General features: G+C 38.3%; 1 long non-coding RNA gene across 1 annotated transcript; it reads right to left on the reverse strand.

The window, feature by feature from the left end:
* Positions 1-197: 197 nt before the first annotated feature.
* LOC124137039 lies at positions 198-1,019 on the reverse strand. Its single transcript, XR_007218117.1, has 3 exons — positions 892-1,019; positions 686-788; positions 198-468 (listed from the first exon to the last, which is right to left on the reverse strand). It is a non-coding gene; the product is annotated as an uncharacterized LOC124137039 (long non-coding RNA).
* Between the last annotated feature and the right edge of the window lie 7,713 nt (positions 1,020-8,732).

Raw genomic sequence — 8,732 nt, forward strand, 5'->3', positions numbered from 1 at the left:
CGCCTGTAAAGTGTTCTGGACCGAGATTCAGAACACTACACGTTCTCGGACACGTACTTCCACATTACTGAAACGACAACTCATCGTGTGTGTCGAATACAATTTACCCGATGTTTTTCAAGGTGTAAGAATTTAAACCATACACCCATGCATATTCTCTGGCATAAAATCACACGGACGAATTCTGAACTGCAACCATGAATTCTTTATTATATTTGTTTGGGATGATCATGGATATTCAAGTCACTTATGAGTCAGAGTTCTTCATGAAACATTACAAACTGTCGTGTAGCAAATTGAAGCATACTTCCATACTTAAGATAACTTAAGTTTCAAGTCTTTCACGAAGCGCATGTACTTCGCAGATGTTTCTTGTGGGTAAATATCCCCAAAGGACGATGTTCGTAACAGCGACATGACCATCGCAGGCTTCAGGAAACTTCATGTCAAATATGACTCCCCAACATCCTACAACACAAAACATTTATTTGATCATAGTCATATAGTTATCAAACTCGTACATATTACATAGGACATTCTAACAAATGTTCGTTAGTAAACCCAAGATTACCGTGACATTTGTTTCATTATTTATAGGTTGCAAAATGTTTTGCCAAAAATGTCATTTGACTAACAAAGTTACCACTTACTTGGATAAAGGTTAGAGCAAAATATACACAAGTACCTTCTTATTTGATCTGCAAAACCTTGTGTCTTTTCCTCCTTTGTGTAGACGTGTGCCCTGTGCAATAGTTTCCATGGATGGTACTGATTATCTGCAATGCACCCTGAAATAGAAACAACAAGACTGATTCTCTAAAATATTTCACATATAATAGCCAAAAACATGTCCTGTGAAGGTTTAGTTCTTTTTGTTCATTACATACTTACACTACTCCCTGCTGATTTCGATGCATTGTCGATGCTTGCTGATCATGCCCTCGGATCCCAAATTTAGATGTTCAGAGATTTGTTGCATGTAGCCCGCTTCGCACTTTCAGGCGATTCATATAGAAACTGAAATATATATTCATTTTATTAAAACATCATTCAAATAAACGGAAACGTTCAAATAGTGACACTTGCAATTTGGATTGGAATTTCATCTCATAATTTATAAATAAAGCGTGTGGAAAAATGGCAGAAATGACGGTCAAAATGGCGAGTAATATGTCGTCTGCTATGCGTTTTGTAAGGGGCCGGTTATACTTCGTTGGGATCAGCATATGAATATATCGCCGAAATATTACATTATTTTAGGTACGTATTAAATATGAAACAAAAGTATTCCTAGATGGATACTTACCACAGACACACCTCAGATCATAGGAAATTGTAGCGCCAAATACATGCGACGTCACGCCAGTTTCTCACATAACGGATGTGAATCACAGAGCATGGACAGCTTTGAATGCTTGTTAGAAAAACAGAACACCGATGTTCTATTAATGGAACACGTGTTCTCGCATATAACATTATAGAACACAGCAGAACACACGCGTTCTAGGAGAGAACGCAGGCGTTCAGCAAATAGACCGTATATGTTCCAGAGCACCCATTAAAGATCCAGCTAAAATTAGCCATCAGAATGCCAGTGTTCTGATACACGTAAATGTCCCCAATGCAAGCAAGTTATTTCCATGTATTAGCAATGAGTTGTATTTCAGTAATGTTTCTTGTTGTATTTATTCAGGCTACATATGAGTTATTATTAACACAAAGTATGCCATGTTTATAAACTATTTATTATTCATCAAACTCAAAATATAACCCTTCTTATACACATTTTCTGTTTGACATACCAATCTACCAGCCTCTCTTCTTCTCAAAAATAAATATTCCGAAAACACAAATATGATGGTCGAATTTAAATCTATCTAACAACATTCAGCACATAATCTCTGCTAATGTGCATGGACTTCTCCCAGGAGAGAACACACGCGTTCTACATCAGATCACAGGCGTTCAGCAATAGAACACGTGCTGCACGAATTAGAACATTCGTATTCTGTGGCAGAACGTATGGACGCGTCCAGTGTTCTATATTAGAACACATAGATTTAGAGTGTAAGACTGCGGTACGGGTGGAGTGAGTGAGTATGGTTTTGCGCCGCTTTTAGCAAATTCCAGCAATATCACGGCGGGGACACCAGAAATGGGCTTCACACATTGTACCCATGTCGGGAATTCAGCGTGACGAGCGAACGCTGTAACCATTAGGCTACCCGACCGGTACATGCGGCAGAATCTGTGATATGTATCCAAACAGTTTCAGGATAGGCTGTCAATACTGCTAATGAATCAGATGTGTGAATCGCCATAACATTTAAATAGTTGTTGGTTAAAGTTTGAACTTTGGGACCATCTTGAGCCTATCTTGGGGCCATCTTGGCCATAGTATCAGAAGCACGAATGGCCCAGTCGTCTTAGGCGCCGCGTTTCGCTGTGCACAGCTGGGTCCCTTGGGTACTATACAGAAACCTATGACCGTCGGTTCGAATCCCGGTCGCCCTGATTAAGTTACTAGGTTTGTCGGCCCCATGCCTGTGCTTGTGGGTTTCACAAGGGTGGTAAACGTATGAGACCTGCATCACTTCAGTCTTTCCTGTCACATTAGGCTCACTCACTTACCATAGTATGATCCATTAGCATGGATCACAAGGGGCTAAAACAAGGACTGGTCGGCTCGGAGTCAGTATACTGTGTCTGAGTGGGGTATTCATGTTAAACTGCGGCATGGTATCTCAGTGTGCTAGCACTATAAATCGGCATCAGTCCGGACTAGTACAACCAGCCACACACACATACACGTGCATTCACGTCGCTATATAAGTACAATAATCTTGGACGCGACGTTAAACCCCATTTCACCTCACCTCACCTCACTGAGATAGGTGTTATGGCAGCTATTACCCGCTGTCTGCTACATGCACGGAGACTGATGGTCAGCTGCGCTTACCTATGACACAGGGGGTAAGCGCTGTCCATGCCAAACCGGATGTTGGTAAGTAGCAACTACCATTTTCTGGCTGGACAGTGAAAATTGTGATTTCACCCGGGCTCAAGAAGCACGGTTCAGGCAGGTTTTTAGCCCTTTTACTTCATAATTTGAGCTAAGTCTAACATATGTCAGGGCACAGAAGGGCTTCCGGACCACAATCGTTATATCATTTATATACGGCACACAATACGTTTGGTGTCATCTGGTGCGATAGCGAGTCGAGTCGAAAATTCGGTGCTTTTCAGTGTAAATACATCATGTTCATACCAGGGCACTTTTGTGTCAAGTTTAGCTTTATTAGACTGATTTAGGATTTGTATTAATTTAATACCTGTGTGTGAGATATTTTGCTGAACAAAAACTGTACGAGCAGACCTTGCACAAAGCGATCACAAGACTAAGACTTTGGTACGGGTGGAGTGAGTGGATGAGTATGGTTTTACGCCGGTTTTAGCAATATTCCAGCAATATCACGGCGGGGGACACAAGAAATGGGCTTTACACATTTTACCCATGTCGGGAATCCAACCGGTGTCTTTGGCGTGACGAGCGAACGCTTTAACCACTAGGCTACCCGACCGCCATCGAGCTGATGAAAGTTGGCTGTTAGAACAAATTTACTGCCAAGGTTGGAATAATACTGTCTGTGTGGTTAGTATAAGAAAGTTACATTAATTTTAAAATATTTAAAACAACTGTGGTATTGATGATTAAAACATTTCAGGAAGTTTTGTTAATCCATGAATACTCTCATAGTATTTCAACTACCTTGATTTGGCGGCAATAATCTGAAAACGTCATCATGTGGCAATAACGCCTATTCGCTCTCTTGTTGAATAGAAGCGACAAAATCATTTCCATTATCATAAAACATCTCTTCTAAAAGCAGTATCCGCTGTACGATTCCGACTATATTATAGTTGTTTGTTTGTTGTTTAACGCAACACTCAACAATATTCCAGCTCTATGACGCGGGCCGACTTTATTATATGCCTTTGTTTATGAATCACTATTAAATAGTGACGATACCAGGTTTTATCCCGAGAATGGGGTTTTTAAATATTATAAAAACCCGAGGATATGTGTTTTATCCAACTTATAAACCGAAAAAAGAACTTAAAACAACATTGTTACGTTTCAAACATACTTTCCATGAATCATAGGAAACAGGCGTAAAATATCTTTTGCTGGCGAACTGGAGCTTTAAAGCGTTGTGATTTATCAGCGCGCCTGTCGCCTATAGTAGTACACTCCCTGGGCTACAGTTTTGAAGGTTGCATGTTTGATCCGCGTGAATATAAAGAAACACCCACTGACGTGTTTTATCTAACACATACTGTCTTGTTGATAGATTTTGTCACTTTGAATTATAATAAAAAGACCTAAATATGCATGAGTTTTGATTGTTTCTTGTTTGACGCCGCACTCAGCAATATTCCAGCTATATGACGGTTGTCTGGAAATCATCGAGTCTGGACCCGACAATCCAATGATTGACATCATGAGCATCGATCTACGCAATTGGAATACGATGACATGCATCAACCAAATTGGCGAGCCTGACCACCCATTCCGTTAGTCGCCTCTTAGGGCAAGCATGGGTTGCTGAAGACCTATTCTACCCCGGATCTTCATGGGTTCCTATGTAGTTGTCTCAATATACTTAAGATGACATTAGCTTTCAATTTAGACAAAATGTCCTGAATTTCTGAACATAGATGTAACTATGGTCACTACGTTAAGGCATGCCCTGTGGATCAAGGAACTCAGTTTTTTCTTAAAAGTGGCATGTGGGATATTTATGAGGGGAAGTTAAAAGATTAAATGTTTTGAACTTGGTTCTTTTCTGGGATTGTACACATTCAAGGAAATCCTTTGATTTTGAGAAACCCACGTTTTTTTTTAGCACATTTCTTCCTCAGTCAACACACTGGCCTTATCATAGTACATGGCATTAGTTGATGTCACTTATGCCATGTTCTTTCATGGGTCTGCAGTACCAATTTGACATTCAATCTTTTTCAGAACCAAGGAGGTGACTATGCTTGTTATTATAAGAGGCTACTAAACAGAAGCCAGACTCGCTGACTTGGTTGATGCATGTCATCGATCCCAATTGCATGGATCGATGTTCATGATGTCAATCACTGGATTGTCTGGTCCAGACTCGATTATTTACAGACCGCCGTCACATAGCTGGAATATTGCTGAGTGTGGGGTTACACAACAAACAGAACCACGGATATCTAGGCAAATGATTAGTCTTCTGTGTCACCTAACACTAGTATCTTAGCTTTAAGCACCAAAATTGAAGTAAAACATATTAAACTTTATATTGAGTGCCGTATATCAATAACATAACGATTGTGGTCTGGAAGCACTTCAGTGCATGACATATATTAGATTTAGTTCAAATTATAAAGTAAAAGGGATAAAAACCTGCCTTAACCATGCTCCATGATCAGTCTGTTTTTACTACACTGAAGATGTTGCAGTGCAAACCCAACAGAAAGTGGAAACGTGAGCACAGTGACATGATCTGGCTGATAACTTGTCTTCATTCCAAAGCTCAATGTTGCTCATTTTACAGATTGATAACTTACGCTTGAAGACACAAATTCATAACAACATCTCTGTTTTCACTTTCATGAGGATGTTCTTTAGCTGTGTGATCAGCTATATGCCAAGCATGATGAATACAATACACACAAATGCCAAATAAAAACAACAACATTTATTCAAATATCTTACCAAGAGTTTACATCTAACACAATTGCCTTTTCTGCAGAGATGTACATAGTTATTTCAACCACAGTTAAAATACACCAATCACAACTATTACATGGGTAAACCTGGGAAATACATGTGTATTCCCCCACTGTCAAAAGTCAGTTACACCAAATGTCTTTAACCTTTGTCATTTGTATGATGGATCTTTCCAGATGGTGATGTTACATATTAACTCACTCACCTTCCTGAGGGATTGCACTCATCGGATGTATTATTGTAGCCATCATCGTGAATATTCACATATATAAATAAAACAATACATTTTTATACTATGGAAACTAATGGGACAGCATACAGTTACACAGTGAACACAACCTATTTGTTCCTGTTGAGTAATAATAACAAAACTACCCTAAGGAAGAGAATATATGGATGTCACCTTTATTATGAGGAACACAACTTCATCAGGTGAAGGAATAAGCATATACCCTGAAACGTTGTGTTCCTCATAATAAGGAAGGTGACATCCATATATTCTCTTCCTTATGTGAATCACTTCTAAATGCCTTTCAAAGACCTACTGTTACCCTATTTTTACATGTATATCTAACATAAACAAAACATTTGTACAGAAATCCAATATGTATTGAGAGTGAGTGTAATTGATGAGTGGTTTCCTCAGACAGTCCTCTCATTCTGCCTCCATTGCCTGGTTCTTGGTCTGTGATTCACTTAAGCTGAGACGGTTGAAATCAGCATGAAATGACTAAACATTCAAATGCTTTTGGTATTAAGCATCAGTTTAATCGTTTTTAATTTTTTATTACTTTATAAATATATTAACTACAAAAAATGAAATGTTGAAATTATATCAAATCAGAAAAGCAATATGCCTTCTATTCTGCAGAATACAAATGTATGACTCAGCCGAAAAAAGGTGAGCACACAATTTAGAAACCTGAAAGACACATGACTCAGGTGACTTTCATTCTACAAATATTTACATGGCAACACATTGAAATAACTTTGAAGAACAAAAAGACAAAATGTGGTACTTCACCCGTTACATTTCAAGCAGCGTCAGGAAGTGTTTTTTGTCACTTCATTCAGAACACAATGTGTGTTGTGAACTGTTTGGCAAGATTTCAGCAAAAAGATCTAAGCAAAAGAACCTGGTTGGCAGACGGGCTAACACGCTAACACCGTATTCGTGCTTTCGAGTTGAGTTGATTGGTTCAACTGTGTCATATGGCCCTGTGACGCAGGGGTAGCATTACGCAGATGGCTGTTTCAATGAATGCTCGTTCAACCCGTGACGAACAGGTCTGGTTGTTGATGAAATATAGTGATAGCTAAATTGAACAGATTTTTTATTCATGCACCGATTGTCTTTAAATGTAATATCCAGTTATGTATGACTGTTTAATAATCTCATACCAACTTTGACTGGAGTAGGTACGATAGTTTTTCAGATATTGTAGTAAACATCGGTACCTTAAATTACATTCCAGACTATATAAGAGTGGAGTTTAATGATAGATTGCCAGCTTATGTAGAATACAATTATTTCCTGACATCCTTACTGCCAATAGTGCACCATATAGTTTGTCATATCAGCAGTTGTAGGCTGTGAATCTGGTATCAATTTGCAACAAAGTAAAACACACCTTTGTATTAGTGTAACATAGAAGCAGCCCCATCACTGCCATTTCTTCAGGGCTTAAAGTCATAATGTACCACAATGTACTTCCAGTCCTAAAATATTACTTCCAGATCTTGATCCCAATCAAGACTTTGTTACGACCTACCAATTCCTCAAGTCTCATGATTGTAAAAATAAAAGAGCAACAGCAACTGGCAATAAACCATGTTTCAACAATACCCTCAAAGATGACCTTGACCTTTGACATGTTTGAAAGGCATATGAAATGAGGTGGGATTTGTATATATATATACCCATGAACAAACATAAAGTTTCATACCTGTAGAAACTGACAATGACAACCAAGTTTTAAAAAAAGCTGAAAGTTAACCTTGACCTTTGAGGCATACTGACCCAAACCTTTTCAAACCTCCATCATTGAGAAAGTATATACTAAGATTAATGATATATGCATTAATATGTTTTGAGCATGTGTAACTACAATCTTTTCTATGTTGTAATCAAGATCTTCACACTGTATGTGCCAAATGAATTCACTAGATGCATGTGGAATATAGGATATTTTCTGTCAATAATCTATTTGCCATTGAAAATTTCCTCAAAGGTATCTTGACATTTGACACAAATGTAATTGACAATATCATGACCTTGACCCTATGACCTTTTCAAGACATGTGCCAAAAGAATTCTCTGAGCTGTTGGGAAGAAGTCCATGGAAAAATAATCTCTGAAGTCAATAACCTTGTGCAGTAGTCATAAATCACCGACAGTGGTGGCAAAATTCCATGAAAAACTTTCACTGACATATTAAGTTTGAGACCGGTTGCCATTAATTGAAGTCTGAAGTATAGCATAAAATAAACAAAGAATAAATATGCATTGACTTGAGTGTATTATTCCACATCTGATACAATCTAAATAATAGTATATAATGCTTATAATAATAGTATACTTATAATAATAGTATACTTAGTGAGAGTGAGATATTATTATTCACATTATGCAAAATGTTATGCATATTTACCAATATCATATCTATTTTCCCAAACAAACTACATAGTGTAATTTGGGGTTGGTCTCTTGCAATACATTGAGGTAATAGTGAGTGAGTAAGATTTGATGCTGCTTTGACCAGTATTGCTGTTATGTCACAGTGTGTCAGCCTGATGTGGGAGGAAAGAGGGAGGTGATGCAGGTGTTAGACATTTACCACATTGGTGAAACCCACGAGTGTAGGTATGGTGCTGACAAACCTAGAAACATCATCAGGGTCAATCTTGGACTTGATGGATAAATACCAAATTTGAATAACATTATGATCCCCTGATCTGTACGAAC

The sequence above is a fragment of the Haliotis rufescens genome, unplaced genomic scaffold (assembly GCF_023055435.1).
Source record: "Haliotis rufescens isolate VD_foot unplaced genomic scaffold, xgHalRufe1.0.p SCAF_4, whole genome shotgun sequence".
NCBI classification, from domain to species: Eukaryota; Metazoa; Mollusca; class Gastropoda; order Lepetellida; family Haliotidae; genus Haliotis; species Haliotis rufescens.